Raw genomic sequence first — 19,299 nt, 5'->3', positions numbered from 1 at the left:
GTGAGAATGTCAGTTTGTGAAAGTGCAAACTGACATTTTTTTTTTTAATTTATGCAAGAATTGACCTTCTGTTTACACAAGAGTGAAATATGGACGTCCACTGAGCGAGGCCACTCAGAGGAAATTATTTTCTGTTGTGTGAAAGTCAAATCCATGCATAAAACCTGAATTTATTGCCTGTCCTACCTGGGACTGCAGTGAGGCCTCACTTTTATTTCTGTCAGTCAGAGTTGTTGGTGAAGGGGTGGGAGGGGGGGGAGGGGGGGCGTGCAGAGGAACCCCTAGCCCAGCAAGTTCAAAGCTTGCTGCATTGATTACATCATCGGAACAGGAGTGCTGGAATGGGACAATGCACCATCGGGGGTGAGGAAGGAGGGAGGGGGGGAGCAGTTCAGAGTGGAGGGTGGTGGTGGTGGTGGGGGGGGATTCATCTGTTTCTGTTCTGTCTTTAAACTCGGACACGGACGTGTCACGTGAGAAGAGGACTCTCTGACGAGTAAATGATAGTTGTGAGGTGGTGTGTATCTAAATATTCCTACGTCTGTGTATGTCAGAGTGTGTGTGTGCGTGTGTGTGTGTGAGCGCGCTGCTGTGGGCCAGCACTGCAGGAGTACAGCTGCTGCAGGACACTGCAGGATCGGTGTTCTGCTGCCTCCTCACTGGCTCTTCCTCTCTTCTCTCTGTTCTCTGTCAGGCAATTTGCTCAAGGAGGATGGTGAAAGGGTGAAAGCATGTGCTGCATACTTTTCAGCGGGTGGGGGGGGGGGGGAAGGAAAGGAGGGGGAGGGGGTTGGGGGGGGTTCGGGGGGGCGGAATCACTGAGGTGCAAAGCATGCCAGTGAGGCGTTTTGTTGGCCAACTGTACCTGCAAGCAAGATTATAGTAGGAGAAACTGGAGAGCAGGAGAAATGGAGGCGGAGGGAAGGAGAGGAGAGGAGACGGGTTGGGAGGTGGGGGGCAGGGCAAGAACAGAGGTGCAAGAAACATCAGGTGAGTGCGGCAGTTTCCTGTGCCGGCAGTGCAGCATTCAGCCCAGTGAGCCGGCGTGCAGGAGAACTGCAGATGTTCCTGTTTAATGTGACGCTCACAGCGCAGCGCCGTAGAGCCGTCCTCTGTGAGTTCTTCCACAGAGAGCCGTCTCAACGCCACGTCGTCTTAGCACCGTTACCTAAAGTGAACTCGCTGCTGACCCAAACCCGGCTGCTCTCGAAACTTGTATTTTACACCAACTCACATTCTGAACATGTACCACCTCTATAAACTTTTTTTTTCTTTTAAATCTTGTTTTTAAAAGCTCTTAAAGTTTGGTATAGAACGAGTAACGTTGACTTTTGAATTCTGACAAACTGCTGCAGTGAAATTATGGACTGCAAGAGTATTTGTGCATCCAGAGACATCCCTGTTTCTCTTCATCAGCGTGAAGTCTGTAAAAAGCATCCTCATATAGGACATCTGAGGAGTCATATTAGCACAACTTCAAGACTGCACCACAGCTTCCCTGTCCCACACAGGCCACTGTGGCCTCATTTTCATTTTCCCACTCGCTACCTACTCGACTCAGTCATTGTTGCAGATCTTCCTTACACACTTCAAGCATTTTAATCACAATAAACTCACTATTTTAAATGTAAACACAAAGCTAGCAGCGGGCAGAAAAAAAAAAATAAAATCAGCAAAGTCAGCAAAGATGGAAGTCTCTCCACTAGAGGAGGGGAACTCTTTGCATCCCGGTTAAGTTTTCAGTGCCCTTGTGAGAAATGGAGTCCTGTCGAGCGGCCGCTATCTGACACGCCGGCCGCTATTTCCAGCCTGTACTATGTGTTAAACATGGATGAGGGAGCAGTGGAGCCTGACTGCTAGCCGAGTGGCTCCGTCTGTCTGGCCACTGCCTGCAAGTGATGAGGCAGAGGCAGCCTGGAGCTTCGGCACTGCAGGCATGCACACCGACAGGCACGCATCAACTCATCTAGTGTAAATCCGAGGAATATGCCGTTCTTTAGAAACAGGTTCAGTAGCTAAAGCAGATGAGCATGCAAGGTGAAGCGGACTAGAGGAGGACGGGATATTTACCTACAGAAGAGTCAGGCACCGCATCACAGCGAAGGAGGAGAGGACGAAAACTTCTCTTCACTCTCTGCGAGCCTCCTGGTCACTGGTGATGTGCTTTCATGGCGCGGCAAAGTTGACTGCAGCACTGCCTCCTGAACAGAATGACATTGTTTGCACTCTCTCTCTCCCGTTACTCCTCCTCCTTTCTCCGGTGCACGCTTGTTCCCCCCCTCCTCTTCTTTGCACGCTCACTGGCAGCACAAACTGCACAGCTCAGCAGTGTTCCCCCACTGCCGCAGCAGATCCTGCATGAGCTCTGCGTATCTGAGAGGGATGGGACTTTTAAAGGGGAACGCAACCTCCAGGGTCAGTCGGTGTTGCACATCCTCTCCTCCCCTCTCTCCACATTCCTCAGCATCCTTCCTTCTCATCCTCTATCTCCCCTCCCCCCGCCCCTTCTTCCCAGAAGAATCATCAGTGCAAAGGACTCCTCTGAACAGAGAGACCCCCTCTGTGCAAACATAACTCACCATCCACTCATACTCATGTTAACACCAGTAGCTGTTCCTCATATGCACATCCTGTTTCTTCTGTTTATTATCATTATTACTAATAATTTTCTAAAAGGTATGGAAATGTGTATTTTATTTAAATATTAAACAAAATATTCAATAAAGTTAAAAAAAATAAAACGGAGTGGTGTGAAAGTTTTCAAATGCCTTAGAAGTCTTAAATTTCCTTTTAATAATTCTTGCGAGGATAGATGTCTCCCAACTCTTCACATGCGGTTTGCAATATTAGAAAATGTGACATTACCCATATTAATTTATTTCGCTCTTAAGGGTTGACGAAGTATATAAATTACATAAATTGATGTCACAATCGCAGCCATGCAACCCTGCAAACTGTCTCCTAAAGTCCTGTTTCAAGTTTAATTGTTCTCTGAGGTACAGAACGAAATTCCCCTCAGTGGAGCAAAATGTCCTTAATCTGCAACTGCCTACCTTTCATTACCCATGATGCAATGTTCTACTGGTGCCATTCTGCAGTGCGCTAGGAACAGAAAAATCTTGACCAACTGAATTTGTCTCGTATAGATTACAGTGAGGGTGAGATCATCCATCATTTAGTCAGGCTTTAAGCGTCACTTTCTTTTCCCCCCCTCCCGATGATGTTTTTCTATAAAAAATTTCTTTCTTTTTTTTTACAGGTTCAATTCCCAGCTTTCAAGTGATGATATTTGGACACTGTGCTGATAATGGTGTCTCCATAAGAAATCCTCTGTGTTTTACCCATTAGCGTCTTGGCTGTTTTCCTGCAGCAGTGCAGTGCTCTCTTCTTCTCACTGCAGGAGTCTTTCTTTTTTCTTTTTTTTATTCATGGCTTCGTAGCGCCTTGGCCCTCAGGTAAATGCCTCGAGGCTCGATTTACTGGAAATAAAAAATAATAGCTTCATTTATCTCAAGTTAACCCTGATCCCATCTAGTCTAGGTTTATGCTCATCTCTTTCCAGCTCATTAGAGTTTGTATATTATGCGAAGGCTTTTCCCCCAATTAGCTTGCAGCTTCACTCGTGTGAGATGCAGCATTGGTGGTGCAGATTATTGAATCAGCACAAGTCCCACAATGTATTGTTGGAGATTCAGCTGTGTGAGGCTTTTCATATCAATAAATGCTCATATGAGTAATATGAGTAGTTATTGAGCTGTGATGTTATGAAAAATGTGACAATTTTGTATTATGATTATGTGCAAATTCATCATCTATCAATTTGATCTTGGTTGTTTTTTTTTTAACTGTATTCGAAATATTAAAAATGTTAATTGAATGCCCCAGCAGAGTAGTGCTAGTAGCATTAATATTATTATTTTGATAGTTATTATTGTAGTCATAGTCACAGTAATAGTAGGACCAGCAGTAGTTTTAGTGCTAGTAATAATAGCAATATTTTTAAGCATTTCACTCAGTTACACTGACTTTCCCATATCTCACGCAGAATTATATTTATTATATTTATATTATCTTTTATTTATCTATCTTAGAGGCCATATACTGCTATATTTCAGAGCCAGAAAATATAAGAATCTTGAAATCACCCTTTCCTTTTGGTTTTAAAGCAGATAAGTTACAGCAAAATGCACTTTTTAAAAATCAAAAATCGTGTGGCGAAAAAAATTTGAATATGTTGAATGTATGCGAATATTCGTTTTGCTATACGTAAAAACGTAAAGATTTTTTTTTTTGTGTGTGGCTTAAAACACTTTTTTCCTGAGTATTATCCCTCAATATTATCTTCAGTGTAAGGAAATCAACAACCCAAAGTGTGACAGACGTCTTTATATTTTCAACAAGGACATTATTGTTGCATATTTAAACCCTCTGAAGTAAAACATGAACTGTTTATGTGGAGAAAAGTGAGACTTGCACAATGGCGTTCTGGTGACACAGCTACATCTCTATAAATAAGAGTAAGAATCCTGGTCAGAACTGCAGTAGAAATTATGCCTACATTAATTTAGGCTGGAAGACAGTTTTGTCACAGGTTTCAGTTACAATTTATGTGACAAGTAGTAATTCATCACTGTTTTGAATTAAAGTCAGAGAACTTCTCTAAATCCAGGATGATTTCACTTTTCTCTTGACTTCCTCCTCCTTGCTGATCAAACTATCATAAAAATCTTCACTTTGTGGAATCGAAGTTGAGCTGGAGAATTTACTATCACTACTTGGGTGTGTTTGGCATTGATGCCCATGTTTGGTGTTAACATCATAACTCTTTGGCAACTTTTGATTCAGATATATTAACTCAAATGAACTAAATGTCCTAGACTCACCAGAAGACAGACTTGTAAAGAAAATTATGTTTTCACAGAGTATTAACAAGGAGTCCAGCAGCTTGCATTAAAATAGAAAATTCAGTCTGCATTTCATCACCTTAGTACACCCCACGATTAGATAGTGTTGTTTGTTTTTACAAGCCACGATTAACAAATCTGACATTGCCTTTTATTATATTGAGTTACTAGTGGACCAAATTCATTAATATGTCATTTGAGGTTCAAAGTACAGAATATATTTATCTTAGGCTAGAGAAAAAGGTCTCAGTTTATCCACTAGATTGATGCTTTATACGAAATAGACACTGTTTCTTTGCACTAAGTCTTGTATTTTCATAATTACTGCCCTGTCTTGTACGCAAAATAATCACGTTTTTCCTGCAAATATCGTAGTACTGCTAAAATAAGACAAAACTAACTTATGAGAGACTTTTCAGCGAGATATAGGAGCTTACTTTAAGTCAGTCATTCTTGAATATTGATAGAAAATGCCTTATTCCACAGGCAGATTATTTCACTTATAACAAGACATTTTTGCCATGTTATAAGTACTATTGCCTAGGACCTAGTTCACATAACTCCTTGGTAACCTTGGTAAATGTTTGCATGGCAACCATTAAAGCTGAGAGCCGTTTCCTCCATGTCATGCAGTCAAGCTGATCAGCTGCTGCTGCTGCAGTCTTGCAGCTCCCATGCTCTCCTCTGCACTCTGTGACTCCAGGTGAAAATGCCCCCACCAGCACATCCCTCCCAACGCCCAAACCGCGCTCGGTAATGACATCCCTTGTAATGAATAAGCCATGAGGAAGGGCCCTTTTACACATCCTATTAGATTACCTGGCTGTTCTTTACCTGGCTAATCTCACTTCAACACCTCTGGTTCTTTTTGACTTAATGTTACCTATTGTTAGCGCACCAGAGGCTGCCATGTGTTGGAATAAGTGATACGGATCATAGATCATAGGGAGCAGAGTCCTCTATGTGCACTTATACAGTCATATTCAATCTTGGAGCAGGTATTAAAAACAATTTTTACTGAGCCCACATTTTTGTATTAAATGTTTTTTTTTTATTTTATTGTTCTGAAACAATCGGGATTAACTTTTGCGTTATTTGGTAAATTTGTAGACTTTAATGCAAAGTTGGCACTTTTAGTGGACTTTTATTGCAACTTTTAGAGCAATTTTGCATTAAAAATGTCATTATTTACCAAATGACACTTTACATCAGTCATAGACATTCATGAAGACGCCTTCATGAACATGACAGTTGTTATGTCATGTTTATGAGATTGTCATGTCAGTTTTATGCACATCCCTTCAAATAAAGTGTTACCTTGGAACCTTTTAGTGTGTGAACAATATTGTATAAAAAGGCCTAAGTGGTTAAAGGAATCCAATTAATGATCAGAATAATTGATATAATAATCGATTACTAAAATAATCAATAGTTGCAACCCTAGTGTCATGTTCTAGTATTACGCTGTGTCCTTATTATTATACATCATCATGTTTACAGAAATAATGGCTTGAAAACATCAGTCTGGGTTTAATTAGTCTAACCATTGCATAGTTTCCCCTAGTGTTTTATAAGCCTGGCCGGCCTCCAGGCTTTACTTGTGCCCCCACCAGACTTAGCATTGCTTATTTATTATTATTATTATTATTATTATTATTATTATTATTTTAATGTTTGCATTTTTTAAGACTTTATAGTTGGTGTTCAGATATTATTCTTCAAATCTTCCAATAACACGTGATTATCAAGTGATATTTGTCAAATTGTCTGTCAACTTTAAACATTTTGTAACTCACAAACACGACAGGCCGCTGGATGAATGACTGCTGAGCGCCACAACCGCCGGGCTTGGCAAGTTTTCTGTGGGAAACCTTTTATTGGGTTTCACTTAGTGAGTTGAGGTACTGAAATGAATGAACTTTTCTATGATATAAAAAATGTTTGAGCACGGCTGTGTTTGATCCTCTTTCACATGGTCTGAGCTTATAGACCTAACTCAGTGATGAGGAAGGCTCAAGCAGGGAGCAGCATAAAGGCACCTGGTGTCGTGGCATGAACCGTGACAGGATCCATTTGAGGAAGTAAAGGTTATCTGTCATGTGCGGACCTTCTTGACACATACAGATAATGGAGTTAAGCCCAACCATTAGCTGGCGAGTTAGTGTACGTTCTTTTTTCCTCTCTCTCAGTGTTTCTCTCCTTTTTTTGTGATTCACAGCTCATTGCTCAGCTCTATTGATCTGTCCGGAAAAGATAATAGACACATTGATCCATGAGCTCAGCAGCTTGCTTGGTTTACACATCAGTTCGGACTAATTCTCAATAGTCCTCAGTCAAGATGAAAATTGCTTTGACTGACAATTGACTTCTTGGTCTTGAAACCCGGGCGTTTAAAAGTTGTTTTGGGAAGATACTCAGTTTTTTCCTGACATTTTTGTCAAAGTAAAGAAATAATTGTTCTGCGAATTTTTTTGTAATCTTGTCAATGAAAAAAAAAAAAGATTAGTAAAAACAAAGTCCCACAAAAGGTTACAATATTAGACGGCACAACCATTTAGAAATATTTTAAAAATATAAATACAGAATTTAAATACTTCAAAGCAATTTCCGAACAGTCACCAAAAGCATTAAAAGGTAAGACGATGTGAGATTAGCTCATTTCATCCAGCAATGAAATAAGCCCAGAGATTTTAATAAAGCTTTTTTATTTGCTAGAAAGCTGTACAAATCCTACTTAATATGAAAATCAGATCAGAGCTTGATTCCCGATGGTGAGAGCCATGACACATCTTTCTACGTTTACTGTCTTAAAAACCACAAAATCTTATAAATAAAACGCCGAGAGGGCATTACAATATTCATTAATGTGAATACATTGTAAGTTAAAGAAGGAAAGAGCAAATTGTAAAAAAAAAATACAGAATTTCAGTAACTAATTAGGCATGTGGGTTGTTTCTAAGCATGTTTTGATGCCAGCTTTGAACAGTCGGATGTATTATCTATGCACAGTTTTAAACAAGCGCATTAAAGTGTTTTTATGTTCTGTGAAGGCCTCAGATCTTTGATAGAGAACATTAACAAAACAACATCACAAAGGCCGAGGCACAAAGCAGGGTTATGCTTTGGACATGTCAGCGTAGGAAAAAAAAACTAGAGAGAAGGTGGCACATTAAGTTCAGAACGGTTGTGACGTGGCTCTCCGAATGTTTTATTTTGAAAACATTGTACTGTACCACAATGTCCATAGGATTGTTAGACATTTTGAACACTTTGCTTTTTCAGTTGTGAGCCATATATGAATGCGGCGCACTTTCCCAAAGCGCTTGTCCCTCAGTGCAAGAAATTTAACTTTACTAAATGAAAACACATTAAAAAAAAACAACAACAAAAACATGTGCGTTAAGTGGCTTTATCGAACACAAAGTGGAGAGTTTAGTTAAGGAAGACTAAAATATTTCTTCCTCAGTTGTGTCTGTATAATAAGACAAAATGTAGCCTTGTGACATCCACGTGACAGTAGGGATTTATTTCCCAAAATAGACCTGACAGTAGATGGTCTTTTTTGGACCTGGGGCAAAGTGCATATTAAAAACCTGAACAGTTCATTTGGGTCATATTGACAACTAAAACTGTGCGTTAAATGGGAGGTTCTTAATCGGCTGCTTTGCATTTTCACAGGCTCGGCCTGCAACGCATTGAGTTTGGTCATCTGGGAACTTTTCTGTTCTGATTTTATGAAGATCTAAGAGTTTAGGGTCGGGGCGGTGGATGTTGGTGTGGAGGTTTCCACCGCTGCCTCACAGCAGCCTCCTACGTTCATATAATATCCTGTGTTTGCATGGGATTTCTGTGATGTAATGGGATTTCTCCAGAGTCCTCCTCCCATCCAAATACCTGGATTTTAGTTAGTTGACACCGTTTGACTTAGTGTGTTGTTGCTGACTGGCAGCGTGCCCCCCCCCGCCCTTACACTGCTATCCTTGGCTAACTTAAGAATACATGAGATAAATGAGGGTTGTTTTCTGGTTCTTGCGTGATGAATTATAAATTGCCTTTGTGGAAGCAGCGTGAATTTTCTCTCCTAAGTGTTCTTGAGCCGTAGCTGCGGTTTCCTCCACACAATGGAGCCCAGTTATGCTGCAGTGTTGCTCGAGGATCTGGAGATTACATCTGTTCAATATTGATTTCAGCTTGGTTTCTTCAGTGCAGGAATGCATTCAGATTCTCTGAATCCTTTACAGATATTAACTTCTTCACGTCGTAAAATCTCCACATTCCGTTTCATTTTAACGCGATGCGTGTACTTAAATTGTTCATCTATTTCACGACACCTCAGAGTGGGGAACTCGTCCCAAAGGTTTTCTAGATGCTGTTTTCACAGTTGCACCTAAATATCTTCAACCCTCATTACTGCAGATTAGGCTTATTGCTAAAAGGTTTATTTGCTCAGATAACCACAATGAACCATTTGAACAGGATACGTTTAAATAGGTAAATATAACAGGTACTTCATGAGTTTTATACAAGTTAAACACTAAATCCTTCTTTCAGTGACTTCTACAGTCTCAACAACTGTATTTTGACAATAAGCCTAATTTTAATATAACTGTGTAACTGTGACTATTTCCTAATTTGCCATCTAAAACTCTGTCACATTTTTAACACAATGCGTCCAGAAAGTATTTGTAGCACTTCACCTTTTCCACATTTTGTTATGTTGCAGAATTATTCCAAACTTTGTTAAATTGATGTATTTCCTCAAATTTCTACACATAAATACCCCATTTTTTGTGTGTAGAAATTTCAGGAAAGATATTAATTTCACACATGTAGGATTAACATAAGAAAATGTGGGGATAAAACTTTCATAAATGTGCTAATTGTTCGCCTACACTTTTATCTATGTGACTGTGTGAGTTCAGATAATTCTCGTGTTATTTTGTCGTTTGTTTTCTTACGCATTTAGCACAATTTACCTCTAGTTGGACTGGATGACGTGATTCTGACTTTGCAGATGAAGATCTCTATTTCTCTGGACCGATACTTCTTTGCTGACCCCATTTTTATTAAAAAGAAAAAAAAAATGAACAGATTGCTCACAGATTGTGAAGTGGAGCCGTAACAACAAACCAAAGCAGCTCTCTTTTGCTGCCAGAGGAAAGACTGCACACACACAGACACACTCAGGTTTTCACCTGCATGGAGAATCCCAGATATTTTTTTTTATTTCTCGTTTTGATTTCTTCAGAGTGACATTAAGCGTCCTGCTGTGGAGACACAAACGATACGAAGTGTGGCGTAACTTTGGGGTCTCCTTCGGCGTGAGATGGATGGCGGTGAAGGAGCGGTGATGGAGAACGTCTGACAGCTGGCAGCTCTGTTGTAGTGAGAGAGCAGATGCTCTGTCAGCCGGCCCGCTTCTACAGCAGCGCCGAACACACGCATCAGTCATAACGCATCTCTGTGGATGTGGATCGAGCCATCACAGAACTTCAGTTACATTTTTCAAGCACCCCTTCAGTCATTTTTTTAAGACTAAAACTATAATGCAGCCATAAAAGTTTTATGTTGTCTGTATTTACCCCCGCCAACTCTTTGCATACTTGAGATTAACTCGTATGCATGTTTCTGCTTCAGTCCACCAGCGCATAATTAAAAGAAACAAAGTAACTTTTACCAGAAAACCTGGGAGCCAGCTCTTTATTCTGTTATTTGTGCACTGCAAAGCTGCCGAGCTGCTTATTTTAATCCTTTTTTTTTTTTACTGCTGCATTGTGTCCAGGTTGCTTCTTGGAGGAGTGCCGCATATCCTCGACAGCAGCTCGTGTCATTTGCAGAAGTGCGCTGTCTCCTGGCCTACATTCACCGCTGCCGTCATGCTACAGCCAGAAACGAGTCGAGCACGCAGGGGCAAAGACAGATAATGCACCGTCTCCTCCAGAGGTGCTTTTTCAACACCCGTGTCTTCCTGTGAAGGTATTCAGCTGCTGCAGTGTCTCTACAGGGGGAGTCCTGACTCATGCACTGCTTCCGATTAAAAAAACAAAACAAAAAAGCGCTCAGCCTCTGAAAGGGCTGAAAGCAGCTGTACACCGGGAGAGCTGATTTACAAAGAGACAGAGTAAAAAAGATTAAAACTTTGCTTTTTTGGAGCCTTTCATCAAATATGATACTCTATTTGATAACTGTGTACAGTGCTAAAAGACAGAGCTCCTCTTACAGATTTCTGTTTTTGATTTATAGTCAGATTAATTAATTTTAAAACCAGTCAGGAATATTTTGAGCATTTACAAAATGCGTTTTTCAAACACCACCACACAAAGGTGAACACAAAAGCGTGTATTCTGTTATATCTGCGGTAAAACTAACATGCATTTTATTTAAAAAAAAAAGAACAAAAAAGAAAAGAAAGCTCTGCAAACATGTTGCTGATCCAGGATCTGGAAGATTTGCTCTCTACCAGAAAATCCTGAGGGAAAATGTCCAGCCACCAGTTTGTGATGTTGAGCTCAGGCACACTGGGGTTGTGCAGCATAACAATCATTCGAAGCTGTCCAGCAAGACCTCTGAATATAAAAAAAATAAAGGTATTGGAGCGGCCTGGTCGAAGTCTGTCTGAACTGGCTGCTCAGACTCAGAAACCCTCCTGTGTGGCTGAATTAGAGCAGTTCTGCAAAGAAATGTTTGCCAAAATTTCTAAAAACTAATGAAGAAAACTCACGACTCCTTACTGCCAAAGTTTGACGGCATTTGCCAAGAGTCGGGGAGGAAACTCCTTTCTCACATGAGGTCATTTGGACAGCTTTTTTTTTCTCTCTCTCTAAATAAATTAAATTATTATTTGGAAACTGCCTTTTGTTTTCACTTTGCTTATTTCTGTTTCACATTAAAATTGTTTAATGATCTGAAACATTTAAAGGGACAAACTGTTTGAGTCAAACTAAAAAAGTGTGGTTTTTAATTTGTAAGTCATGGCGCAAATCCAGGTGGCGCAGTTGGTGGCACTGTTGTTGCCTTGTAGCAAAAAAGTTTCGGGTCTTTCTGCGTGGAGTTTGCAGATTCTCCCTGAGCATTCACGGCTTCTCTCCAGGTACTCTGACTTTCTCTCACAGTCCAAAAACATGATCAGGTTTATTGGTTCCTCTAACTTGTCCTATTCTGTGTGCATGTTCTCTGGATGGCTAATGCAACACCTAAAAAAGGATGGTGTGTGTGTATATATATATATATATATATATATATATATATATATATATACTGTGTGGCCCACGATGTGTTTTAAAAATTCAGTAGAATAAAGGGAGGAAATCAGTATTTTTTTTTTCTCATATTAAGTCTGTTTTTTTTACTTTATTATTTTTCCCCTAAGAAAAATATGTAATTTTACAAGACTATATGTCAAGTGAAATAATAATGCATTGAGAACATTATATTATTTAGCCAAGCATTAAAAATAAAAAATAAAAAAAACAGGCTCTTCATAACTAAATTAGTCAAGACAATGCAGCAATTGAAACAGCGAATACATAATACCCAACAGAGAGGCACCAGGAAATTGGCTGGTCAACGGAAATGACTGATTTTCAGCTTAGTGTTTAATTTTTTTAAAATTTTTTGCTTAGTGACGGCCAGCGGGTCAGAACCTCCTTTTTTTTTTTTTCCAAATCGGTGAATGCGCCACATCTAAGTGCTACAAGGTCACGCGAACACCACCCTTTTGCGTGGATGTGGTTAGCTACGCACATCAAAACTGGGTTTGGAAAACATTTAATAAGCTTTCTAAAAAGCCTCCACAAAAGCCCTGACCTCAGCACCAGCCGGAGCTGTAAGCCTTTTAAGGGCTGCAAAAAGCATCTGGTTTCTTTCAAACTTGTGAGGACAAAACCAAATATTAGCAGGAGTCAAAGTATATATGTCTGAGATTGTGTGGATAATTTGTGTGGGGGAGCAGGAACTTGTGCACCAAGCTGCTTCAAACACGTGCTGAATGTGTATTATCAAGTCTACCCGGGACCGAGAAAGAATGACTCAAAAGAAATTCTGGAAATTTCCAAAGTAACATTTCCCCGTGATGCGTGTGTTTAACCCTGCAGGCTTGAGGATGACCAGTGGACTGGTCGACATCGACCAGCAGAAGCGGTTCATTTTACCGCTGCGCCGTAATTCAAAGCGTTAGCCTGGATTCGAATTAAAAGCCTTACCTTGTCACTGTAAAGGCTGTTAAATGTGAGACAATTCTGATCTGTTAGCATGTGTGTGTGTATGGAAAGACCGCTCTGCCCATGGCCCAGTGAGGCGCCTCGTCCACCTGGGAGCCATCCCGGTTGGATGAGGTGTGCTTGTTCCACTGCTGATTGCCTCGCCGTGTTACAGCAGCAATGCACCATTCAAGTATGCGGGCAACTTGACAAATGAGCAGCGATCTGAGCAGTGGGGGGATGCTTGTACTGCACCACATCCTGTCCCGTCCACATCCCCCTGCCCTGCAGTGGTTCACCTCCCTTAACAGATGCGTTTTTTACTCCGAACCGGCAAAAACACCAATAAAAGTCACATAGGAGGAATACGTGTTCGCTGCACGCCTTCTGACACATGTGGAGAGTGGGAAGGAAGCTGCAGAGTAATTTCATTTGTATTTATTTATTTTTGTAAAATATTACTTGTTTTTGCACGTTTCAGATTGATTGTATTGTGGAGTTAATAATGTTAAATATTCAAATTATAGTCATGTTTAGGTATTTAAAATTATGTTAAGAGAAATAATTTTTAAAAAAGTCTTTCTGGCTTTCAATAGTATGGACACCCCTGTAAAAAAAAAACACACTTTAAAATAATTTGCTTTTTCATCTTTAATATGATATTTATTATGTACAATATAAATGATAAAACAACAAAAAAACTGTTTGTAGGAATGATATATTAAAAAAACAAACAAACAAAAAACACATTTTTAATTAATTTCAGCATTCAGTGCCTGCCATCAACTATGGTGAATATGATCAACCTGTCCCAGTAGGATTTTCCTCATATTTGTTCTCGTCTATCCTTTAGCCAGAGCTTTAGTATGCAGCTCAAAATGATCACTTTGTACAAAGGTACAGTTGAAACCAGATGTACTCTATAAAGTAACACACCTTTTTCCCCTTTAGTCAGGCAGATTTTTATCTGCAAAATGAGAAAAAGTATTTTTGACTTCCTGATATCTTGTGAGGCTGATTCAAAATGTCATCCTATTCTTTCCACTTTTTGCTACTTGCTTTGAGATGTAGTCCTTCCTGCAGCAAAACAGCCCCACAACATAACACTGCCACCACCGTAATTCACAGTAATGGCGGTTTCTTTGGCTTGCACGCTTCTGCCTTTTTTCCACCAAATGTAAGTTCATCTGTAAGTTGTGCCTTTTTAGTGCAAGTTTCGACTGACTGCAAAGCTGCTTTGTGCAGAATTTCTGTCTCTTTGAAGGGGACAAAAGTTTTAAAATGATGATTTGTCTCAATTTCAAAGTCTAAAAACCTGCTATTTTAACAGTAGTGTTTACACTTTTAGTGAGCCTCTATGTTTTCATCTAGTTGAGCTGGAACATGGGAAATATTCCAAATAATACATATTATTTGTATTACTGGTTTATAAAAATGTATTAAGTTTTTACATGTTCAGTATTGTAGCAGCTGTTCTAAATCTGAAATTAAGTGTGTTGAAGTTAAGTGTATCAAGTTTCTCAAACAGTTGTAATCGTTCACCTTTTTTTCTCTACATGCTGCTGACTAGAACAATATAAATAAGATGCAGTATAAAATAACCATACTAAATGTTCTTTTTTTAAAAATCCTTCCAGACACAACAGAAATGAAAGATTTTCTCATTCCTGCCCACCGTGCTAAGAAAAGACAACGATTATTGTTATCGCTGTGTAAGGATTTCTCCTTTGACCTGAACTCTGGAGGTCTTATATTGCAAGCGATACTTTGAAACACAAGATGTCTTCTCACCTATAAGCATCAATCTATTTGAGTTCTCCAACAGAGTCGAAGGGTTGCGGAAAACCAAGGTAAGGCACTGGAAGATATTCACAAAAAGGAGCATCGGTTGGCGACTTTTGCATCAGCTGTCAAGCTGAAAGTCGGAACCACGAAGCGCTTAGCAGCTGAACTAGTTCATCAGCTCCACCGCCACGTTGGCTGCAACTGCATCCACCCACCGGCCTTCTTCAGAAACTGCAGTTGGGAGCAAGCGAGCGGCAGTGTCTGACGCAGCATGCGATCATTCACCTTGACTGCGTGCCGCCGCTCGAACTTGCCTCCGTTGCAGCTGTCAATGCATACCTCCACTCGCCCCCCCGCCCCCTACCACCACCTCCACCTCCACCCCAGGCCTCCATCCTCTCTGGAGGCAGCACACTCTGCCAGCCGTGGAGTGGGATGTACTATCGATCCTGCTGAAGTGATGGTTTCTAAAAGGGAGCCAGTAAGCATGTCTGCTTGCCCCTCCTCCACCGTGGAGCGGCCCTGAGATATCACCCAGCTCAGCACATTGCACCATCTCCGCATGGGAAAATGGGATTTTTACCGGGAGATGAGCTGAGTGGAAGGTAATTCAAGTCGTCGAGCTATGTTCCTCATGGAGGATGTAAAATGAGCCAAGTTACCTTCAGAAGCCTCACACGTTGGACAAATAAGGTCACATTTAAAGGTCTCTCCTACTCCGGTCCACGTCAAGGAGAATTCACACGATGCGTGAAAAACTAAGCACGAGGATTGAGTGATTAGTCTGTGACTGGAGAAACTCATCAGTGAGGTTTTCAGTTTTTGACCAGGATGAGTGTGTGTGTGCGCCAACTCTATGTTGGGAGGAATAAATATCCTGAATGTGTTCAGACTCTGGTGGCCTTCAGACAGAAGGAGGCGTACGCCTCAGAGCAGCCGCTAGATGGCAACAGAGTACTCAGTTTTCACAAAACTCACCTCAATTCTGCTGCATTTACTTTGACTCACAAATGCCTCCGGATTTGAAACCTAGCAGTCATTTACAAATCTGTTCCTGTTGTAGCTGATGATTATAATCATCCTTGAAAGATTGGAAATGACTGGACTGGCTGTCCAGATCATGAAGATTATGTGAAGAGTGGATCATTCTGTGCACTGATAGGTAATTTCACAAGCTGTGGGAGATTGAGTGATTAGGATTTTGCTGGGAAAAAAACAAACAAATCTTCTTTTCATGTATGAAACAAAATATTAGGTAACCATTTGCATCACATCTTTTAGTCTTCATTGCATTCTCAATGGGGCAAAAAGTTGCCTATAGGAAGTAGAGAGGTGCTGCAGCATTGAAACGGCATGAAAGGATATTTTCATCTAAAAGGAAAACTGGACTTCAGTTAAGTTTTTATAGAAAATCTCTTGTTTGTTTCTGGAGTTTTAAGTGTGCTGATCTTATTGAAAATGAGGCCATCGCTGAAATCCATCTGTGCTCTGGGAGGAAGGAGCTGAGGAAGTCAACGGGAGGCATGGAGATGACTGCAGGTTTCAGCGCCTCCCGTAGAGCTGTGGGGATAGATGGGGGGCCTCAGGGCTCAGAGGATGGCAAGTTGATTCCTGAATAGAAAATTTGGAAGATGCGGTGTGGAATATTGTGGCAGTATTTTGAGTTGGCGTGCTCTTTAGTTTCTTGATGGGGTAAGGTCTGCATTCTTTTTTTTGGAGGAAAAAGTATGACTTTAGATTTCTGTGAGGGAAAGAAATAAAACGTCAAGTCAAGTTTGTAATATGTATACAATTTTTATAACAACTGAATGAGCCTGGAAAATGCATAAAGCGGCCCCTTTAAAGGGGCAGTATTATGCAAAATTGACATTTTTGAGCTTTACATCTTGTTATAATGTTATTTCCTCAAAAATCTACCTGGAGTGCTGTTTGAGAAATTCTTTAACCTCCCATAGCAGCCATTCAGCGGTGCAAAACGCATGGTGGGACAAAGCGCCACCTTCAAGGATGAAGCTCCTAATCGGAGCTGCAGCATTCCAGCTTCTGCGCCTCAGCTCCTTAAGACTAGCCAGCTGGTGGAATCTGCTGAGCTCATTATAGGAGCTACTTCCCAGCGCAATGCTGGTAAAAATTTTTTTAAAGAGTTAATAGAGGAGTGTTGTGATTATTTCCTGAACATGGAGTGTCAGAAAGAGTAGGGGTTTCTTGAAGAGAAGCTCTTCAAGAGAATGGCGCTCTCATGTAAATGAGAGGTCCAATTTCAAGGCATAAAATTACAAAGTCGAATCATATTTGATATATGCAGCATTTTTATAACAACTGAAGGTAACTTTATTGTTGCTCGATTGTGCTATAAAAGGGCATTACGTAACTGGAAAACTCATAATACTGCACCTTTAATGAAAAGAAATGCCACTCACAATATGGCGGAGATTAGTTGCTTCCGTCCGACCTCCGGAGCTCTACTGGATTGAGTGTCTGCAGGCAGAACCTCTCGTTTTACTGCAGATCGTCACGGGGAGGTCCTAATCTGCTGGTGCAGCTGGGAGCATTTTACCACGTGATTCGAGCGATGTCAGAGCAGTCATCACCATTTCACCTAATTCATGTCGGGGGCTCAAATGGTAAAAGGTGAAACGGCAAGGAAAACTGCTATGAAGTAGACGGAGAAACCCGACCCCGTTTTCCTGCTACTAATCGCCGCCTCGCAACTTAAACAAGGTCGGTTTTCTCTGTTCATTTAAGCGTCTGTTTTCCTTTCGGTGTTCCTCTGTTCACGTCCTAAATACATATTTGGTGTCGGGGAAACAACGGCTGGCCGTTAAGGACTCCCGGTTCCCTAACGTTCAGTGTAGCTCCGTTAAATATCCGTGTTTTGTCTTTGTAGCTTCTTGGTACCATTAGCCGTGTTATGTTGCTATTTACGCTAATCAAAGCAGGTCTGTGTCGCTGTCTCTTCAATTTATTTAATAAAGAACGCGACTCGATTTAAGGTAAACTGTTACAAAGTAACAAGGCTTTAAACTAATGATCTCCAATGTTCTGGTTTACTCGCTTGGAAACCCGTCGAACAACGAGTGCTTGTGTGGCGATTAGCCTGCGTTAACAACGGCTAACATGGCAAGCTGAGCGGTTAGTAGGCCCACCGATGGCCATTTTACTCTATTTGAACGAATACGCTTAATCAAAACAAGCCGGAACATTTTAAATCACATTTAACACTTCAAGGACTTGCTTTAGTCCTTTTCAGCTAGTAGTACTGACGAAGAGTAACTAGCTTTTTTTGGGAAGAGGTGAGTGTCTTAACCTGTTTTAAACGGAAGTGTCGTTATTTACAGAGTTGAAGTTAAAGAAGGAAGGTAAAAGTAGCTAACCGGGAACTTTAGGAACAGCTTTCAGAATGTTAGCTTGTTAAACACACAACGTTCAGGTAAGACATTAATAGTTCATAGCTGTATTTCAGGTTTTGTCGAACCGTAAAACGTTGTTCTTCTGGGTAACTCTCAACCTACAAGTAACGCATGTAATTTTCTTTTTAAGATTAAACACGTCTAAAAGAAACAGGGAAAAAAAGCTACCTCATTCTGTTGAACCTGCATTGTCTTATCAGTATAATCAGTGCAAGTCTTTGATGTAAGCTGTCCTGAGGGCTTGGTATAAACATCCCTAAACTTGGACAATAGGGAACACTAAGGAAGTCAGTATGTGCCACAATAGGGTGACCTGGGAAATTAAAGTATCTTTCCAAAACGAATTGGGATAGGGGTATGGTACAGTTTAAAAGTAAAAATTCTTACCTTTCATAAAAATCTTTTTTTTCTTTTTTTTTTTTTCTTTAGCCTTATCAAGATAAAACATTGTGTGTCCTGAAAGCTAAATGGCATGCAAGAGTTTTGTTCTTCTCACTGATGAAAGGATAATGACTTTGGTAAACTTTTACCCAAATGTGCCAATCAACAATCTGCCTAATTTAAACTGGGCACAGTTTAAATTGAGCCTTACATGCAAAACAAGTGTTTTCTTGGCTCAGCAAATTCAATGAGCCCTTCCTCTTGCATTGCAATCAACTCTAACCCAAACCAGGGGCCCAGGAGCCCCAGTCAGCCCAGGCCTTTAGCTAAAACAAAGCGAGCCACAAGCCAGCTTTTACTACTTGCAGTGTTTTATATTTATAAAAATTTACAACGCAAGAAGTAGAGACATTTTATGTGCTCTGTTTAGGTATTTTGGTTGGTGAGAGGAATAATGGTAAAGTCCTTGCCCCAAAGGTTGCGAAAATTAACATGTTTCATTCTTTGTGAGTGCTGGACAGCCAGTGAAAAAAAGATGGTTTACATTCAAATGCAGGCCACCCGTTGCCTGCTTTTTCTTCCCCCCTGTTTTCCAATCAGTGAGGAGACATGACCCATTTA

General features: G+C 40.6%; 2 long non-coding RNA genes across 3 annotated transcripts in view; one reads left to right on the top strand and one right to left on the bottom strand.

The window, feature by feature from the left end:
- The window catches only part of LOC106953232 (uncharacterized), a 14,126-nt gene extending 11,505 nt beyond the window's left edge, over window positions 1-2,621 (bottom strand). The window contains exons 1-2 of one of the 2 annotated variants that reach the window (XR_001426165.1): window positions 2,071-2,621; window positions 866-892 (exon numbers count right to left, since the gene is read on the bottom strand). This is a non-coding gene — a long non-coding RNA (uncharacterized LOC106953232). The remainder of the gene's footprint in view (window positions 1-865; window positions 893-2,070) is intronic. The other variant, XR_001426164.1, reaches the window with a different exon arrangement.
- The window catches only part of LOC106953233 (uncharacterized), a 26,006-nt gene extending 14,520 nt beyond the window's left edge, over window positions 1-11,486 (top strand). Inside the window, exons 2-3 of the long non-coding RNA XR_001426166.1 lie at window positions 10,153-10,289; window positions 10,687-11,486. This is a non-coding gene — a long non-coding RNA (uncharacterized LOC106953233). The remainder of the gene's footprint in view (window positions 1-10,152; window positions 10,290-10,686) is intronic.
- Window positions 11,487-19,299: the final 7,813 nt, after the last annotated feature.

The sequence above is a fragment of the Poecilia latipinna genome, unplaced genomic scaffold (assembly GCF_001443285.1).
Source record: "Poecilia latipinna isolate Pla-1442-1.1 unplaced genomic scaffold, P_latipinna-1.0 Scaffold571, whole genome shotgun sequence".
Taxonomy (NCBI): domain Eukaryota; kingdom Metazoa; phylum Chordata; class Actinopteri; order Cyprinodontiformes; family Poeciliidae; genus Poecilia; species Poecilia latipinna.
This window is presented reverse-complemented; position numbering and strand designations above follow the sequence as displayed.